Genomic DNA, 6,741 nt, shown 5'->3' with positions numbered 1-6,741 from the left:
ATAAAAAGAAAATAAAAGGGAGTTCAGGCGATTGTACATAAGCCACACAGGAGGAAGGTTTTAAATTCTTGTACGTAATTATTGATTGGAAAATTGAGGCCAAGTATTATGAGCAGTAAGAGAGTAAGGTGGGGTAAGAAACTTTGATATTTATATGAGGAAATTGGGAATATTTGCATATGGGTGTTTTAAATTATGTTGTATTTTGTTTTGGTTTTCAGTGGTAGAAGTTACTGAACATAGATGTAACCTTAATTTTTCCAATTCTGTCTATAGTTATCACGTTATGAGTCAAGTTTTAAAATATTGAGTTAGGTAATAAAATATTAGGTGTATCGGGTTATTTAAATTCTATTAAAGTTATGCTAATTAGAGGAGATTTAAATTTTCGAAAAGAAGATTATAAGTTAGATGTTTTGTTGGGTTTAGGCTACACATAAAATAACCTAAGTGTTTATAGACTCGTTAACTTATAAAATATGCATATATACTTGATAGATTGGAAAGGTTCGGAGGCATTGAGGAAAGAAAAAGTATTGAAGAAGTAACTTTCTTGACTTTGGTTCTTCGGTGGAGGTAGGTTATGGTTTATGCTATTTGATACGAATCTCTTAATAGTGATTGATACGCATTGCATGATAAGATAAAGTTCTTTATGTACTTGAATCTTTGATTGTGTGACTTGATTTTGTGGTTTGTGATTGGTCTAAAATCCTGAGGCCATGAGATTTTTAATCTGAAATCCTCTCTATCGAAGTGATTCCTTCAATAAATAAGGCTTGATGAAATATTATCAATGAATTGAATGTGGTGATATAAATGATAAATTAGTAGTATAATTTGATCGGAGTTTAACATTCCGACACGGTATAATTGTATCGGAGTGTCACGTTCCGACACGGTATAATTAGATCGGAGTGTCATGTTCTGACACGGTATTCTTGGATCAGAGTGTCACATTCCAATACAACATTCTTGGATCGGAGTGTCACGTTCCAAAATGGTATTCTTGGATCGGAGTGTAACGTTCCGACACGGTATAATTTGATTGGAGTGTCACGTTCACAAACCATAATATTAAAGGAAAAACATATTGAATGAACGGAACTTACTCAATATAAAAGAACTCAATTCCCCAAATGGTGTGGTTGGAGTCACGATTCATGATGGATGATATTGATATGGTAGACTTATTATATACTTACTTTAGTGTTGTTGACACTTGTTCATGTGTTTTTCTTTGTATTCCTTTTATGGAGTGCGGCGAGTGTACCAATGACTTCCAATTTCCCTCAGCTCTAGCCAGTCTCCAGCATATCAGGTTCCAGGGTGAGCTATTCATTCAAGCTCGTGTTAGATTATCTTGGTCATGACATGATGTCCTATGTTTTCTGACACATACTATTTTGTTCTTTTGTTTTTGTGTATTTGATATTCTTAAAATTAGTATATGAAGATTATATGTCTTGGATGTGATGACTTTCAGGTCTGGAAAATGATACTTTAATAAGTTTTGAAGCTTCCGCATTATTTTTGTTATTCATAGTTGAATTATTGGCATATATTGGGATTTGGATTCCCTGGTTCGTCCACTTATGAGATTAATGTGGGTATCACTCATGACTCGTTTTGGTTGTGACAGTCACGACGCAAAATGAGTCATTAGTGGCACCCACAGTTATCCTCCTAGGTGGGCGAACCAGGGAATCCAAACCCTAACATATACTATATTTCAACTATGAATATCCAAATAATGTGAAAGGTCCAAAACTTATTAATGTATCATTTCCCAAAACCTGAAAGTCATCACATCAAGGACATCTAGTCTCCAAATACTAAGTCTAAGAATATCAACTACACTAACATAAAAGAGTAGAATGGTATGTGTCCGAAAATATAGGCAACCATGTCATGACCGAGAAAATTAAACACGGGCTTGAATGAATAGCTCACCGTGGGACCTGATATGCTGGAGGTTGACTAGAGCTGAGATTGGTAAACTCGCTGCACTCCATAAAAGGAAAACAAAGAGAATCACAAGTAGGCTCAGTACGTGGCAACATTTACTGAGTAGGTATCACTGGCCAACCCAAAATAGAAACTAATATACAATGAATAATAGTATGAACTCAACTATAGCACTTAACATGTGATAAGCAATAAACAAAATGAACAAGCGTCAACAACACTAAAGTAAGCATGCAATAAGTCAACAATATCAAGATCATTCATGAGGAGTCATGCCTCCAACAAAATCATTTGGGGAATTGAGTTCTTTGAGATTGACTACATTCCGTTAATTCAATATGTTTTTCCTTTACTACTATCTTGTCGGAACGTGAAAAACATATCCTATTATTCTGTGTCGAAACATGACAATCCGATCCAAAAATACCGTTTCGGAATGTGAACCTCCCATCCAATTATATTGTATCAGAAAGTGACACTCCTATCAAATTATAGCATGTCGGAACATGACACTTTGATCCAATTATATCTTTTCGGAACATGACACTCCGATCCAACAATACTCTTTCGGAACATGACACTTCGATCCAATTATACCGTTAATTTATTATTTATTATCACCAATTTCTATTCATTGATAATATTTCATCAAGCCTTGTTCATTCAAGGCATGATTTCATTAAAAAGGGTTCAAAAATATAAATTCTATGGTCTCAGCATTTTAGACCAAGATCAAAATACACAACCAAGACACACAACCAAACAATCAAGTACATAGAAAACTTCACAATATCATTCAATGCATATCAATCACTATTAAGAGTTTACTATCGAATAGCATAAACAATAACCTGCCTCCACCGAAGAACCGAAGTCAAGAAAACTATTTCTGCAACGATTTTCCTTTCCTCAATGCTTAAGAATGTTTCCAATCTATCAAGTATACAATGTTCTTAAACAAACAAGTTCATAGATATACATCATTCTATACTTTTGGCCTAGATTCACAAAAATCATCAAACACAAATCTATATTCAAGTTCCTAATCTTGAGGTCAATTGGTATATCAAGTCTTCTGTTTCTTATATCCAAGCTTAAGGTTAAGTCTTGGCCTCCAAATAACATAACCTTAATTGTATTCAAGTACTACAATATATCTATATTTTAATTCCCTATTTCAATATATCAAAACATGAATTATAATATGATAAACGTAAGAAAACTTAAAAGGTCGAAATCACATATTTAAACTTTACGATAATCAATAATTGTCAAACTCATATTCCATGCATCTTATACTTTTCGTTAGATTCTAAATAGGTATGTTGGAGTATTTGTAATTATTTTTATGAAATTAGTGGGATTATTTTTATTATTTATTTGGTTGACGGTTAAAGAAGACGGATCACGGGTATAATTTATTGTTGTTTCCACAAGCCAATCTTATGGGGGTTGGCTGGGGTAGGGTATGTTTGTTGTTGTGTACCTTTTGAGCTTATGGGTTCTGATTAGGTTATTGTTTGTTTATATAATTAAGTATTATATATNGGTTCTTTGGATAGCACCTCCAATTATATTCCTTCGTCTATATCTCTTGATCATTCAATTTTTCTCTTTTATCTCTAATTATGCCAATTCTGCAATATCTCTTTTTTTTTCTTATTATACTTTATTGGCTTTACTTTCCCATAATCTATGCATGCTTTATCTTTTGAACTTCGTCGTCCTACATATCATAGTATAGCTTCTATCCATTAAGGTATGCCTTGTCATGTGGAGCAACTTTTTGATTCAAAGACTACAGTGAACCCCTGAAATTTGGATTTCTAATCTCCCTCTATTTTTTACTAGTACTAATAGTTATTTGCATTTACAAATGGTTCAATATATTTTTTAATTTTTCCTTTATTTTGATCAAACGCTCGACTACCTAATGAAACTGACATATCTTTTGTCACATATATTTTTCATCATTCCTTCTATCTCCTCTATTACATTCTTGTAATGACCCCCATGGTAAAGTATATTTTCTTGCATGTTTTTACTGTTTTCCCCTATCTAGAGGTTCCTTGAAGCTTCTGTGTCTTGTTGGATTGAGTGGGATGCTTCCAGAGGTGATCGCGAGAGTTTTGAGCAAGTTTTTCCCTTTGAAAGGCTTTTTATGTGAAAAAGTTAACTTTATCCAACATCCGGAGAATTTGATGTCGTATAAAAAAATTTAAAAGCTCTAAAAGGTCCATATTGTCCTAGTCGAATGGATGGTTCTAGTTTTGAGGGCTTCGGCTTGAGTTTGTGTCATTAGGAATTTGATTTTTAAGTTTTTGGGCAGTGTTTGACTTCGGTCAATATTCTGGTAAAAAGAGCTCAGATGATAATTCATTAATGTGGTTAGCTCTGAAATACCGAGTTTGTTCTAGCGTTACATTTGGTTTGGATCTCGAGGTGTTCGAGATGAGTTTGTTGTCATACCCCATTTTAACTCCATTACCAATGATTCCTAAATTATTTGACTTAGTGAGTCACCACCTGATTATATTTTACGTAAATTAGGACATTTAAATGTTTTGTGAAGTAATGCTAAAATTAACTCCAATTGATAGTCTACTTAACTTATGTGATTCTAAATAAGGGTTCAAGTTATCCTAAAGGGACGAGATTAAGCATCATTTAAGATCTATCAAAAATTGTTACCAACAAAACTTAGGTTGACAAAAACATATAATTTTATTAAAAATATGATGTAAGTGAAAATAAAAATATAACTAATAAGCATTACTAGTATGTTAAGAGAAGTACCCAATTAAAGAAAATATTTAGGCTTCAAAATTCACAAAGTAGATAAATAGTTTATATATGAATACTTCTAATATAAGTTAATGAAAGCCCTTGCATAAACTACTTTTCATGTAGTTAAGTTTATAAAATAACGAAATAATAAGTCAAACCATCCTTTATTAGTACCAAAATATTTACTAAAAGGTGAATTGCTTAAATGTCTTGACCAAAAATACCATTAATGTGTAATTAGATACAAATTTAGCCTTAGGAAGATGAGAAAACAGTAATAAGCTTTCTCAAGATATAAAAATGTTGTACACTTGAAGATGGAAACCCAAGCATAATACAGTAATAGTCTTTCCAGATTTTAAGAATGGGCCAGATTAATTTTAAAAACTTATACTTTAAAAATAGTTGCTCCCTTTTGTTTTCAATTGAAAGAAAATAGTCAAGTGTTAAAAAAATGATTCTCAAGGTCTGAAGGCTTAATTAAGGTAAGCATGTAAAAACATGGTTCTAAATAGAAATTTGATTCTTTTTATAATTAAAAAAATAAAAATTAAAAGCTGCCGCGGCCACAATGATTTATTTTTAATATGAGGTACCCAAACCAAAGCCTCTATATCTAGATTGTGAATACAAGACCAAGATGCATTCAAATCACACAAGCTAGTTTAACATGTAAAGAAAACTAACTATGCAAATAAATACTAATAAAAGATGAGTAGCCATGAGTGACTTCAAGTGAGTACCGTTTGTTTTTGCTTGCTATTTCGGACTGTGTAAAATGTCTAGTGACTCCATGTGCGGGTTTGATTATAATATCGAATCTATGAGACTCAACTTTTTTGCAACATTCTTGAATCAAGGCTCCATTTTTGTCCCAAAGTGTACAAGTAGAAATAAAATAGAGCAAAAAATTTAGAAAAACTATGTTTTGTAGAAATGAATGCAAACCAAAGCACAATATCAAAAAAATGATACAGTGAAATCAAACAATATAAATGAACAGGAAGCAACAAACCAAACCATATCAAAATGAAGTAAAGTATAGTTTTGATTAAAGGAAATTGAACATGGTGAGTCATGCTTTTTTTACTGATTAAAGGATCATTCATGCTAGTCCAAAAATACATCTTGATTTCTAAAAGATACAAACAAATAATGCTTTATTATATTGAAAAAAATGTATGTTTATAATAAATATAAAATTCTCATTGAGGGAGTAGTCTTAACTAAGCCCTAAAATCATTCAATTTAGATACACATATGACATCAAACCAAAGAAATACATGATTTCTATATACAAAAATTATTAGTTCAAATAGAATTTAACTTCTGATATAGAAAAAGATTTATCATATGTTATAAGTTAAAAGGCATAATTCATCAATTTGTATTACATTAATATATTTTTAATAAGCCACACAAGTACGTAAAAAGTACTACGTCTTGAAGAAAGAATAGAATATTCATACTAACCTTTTATATGGAAGTGAAACATGGCGAGGTTCTAGATCTATTAAAATCTGACTTACTCACAAACAAAACAACAAGATTGATCAAAAGAATAAATATGTTTATGTTTTGAAAATTTGAAGAGGAGATGCAACTCAAAAACTCGGTACGAACAAAGGATGAGGGGCAGCCAAATTTGTATGTGTAAAAGAGTATCTCAAAAAATCTCTGAAAACGAACTTGAAAATAGGCATTTATAGTAGAAATAAGACTCCTTGAATTGTTGAGCAGAAATTTTAATTTCATATTTTGAAATAGGTCAAAGATAACCACTAAAGTTCAAACGATGGAACTTTTGATGTACTCGACAGTCTTCACGTGATTGACATAGCTACATCATAAATAAAGAGTGAAAACCTCTACAAACAGCTAAAGAACAATGGATATTTTTTTAAACGAAAGGGGGGAGAGAGAGGGAGGGGCTCCAACGGCTTATGACTTCTGAGGGACTTTTGTTGGGGGTGGGGGGGGGGGGGG

This window comes from Solanum pennellii, chromosome 1, assembly GCF_001406875.1.
Source record: "Solanum pennellii chromosome 1, SPENNV200".
In the NCBI taxonomy this organism is placed as follows: domain Eukaryota; kingdom Viridiplantae; phylum Streptophyta; class Magnoliopsida; order Solanales; family Solanaceae; genus Solanum; species Solanum pennellii.
Note: the sequence above shows the minus strand (reverse complement) of the source record.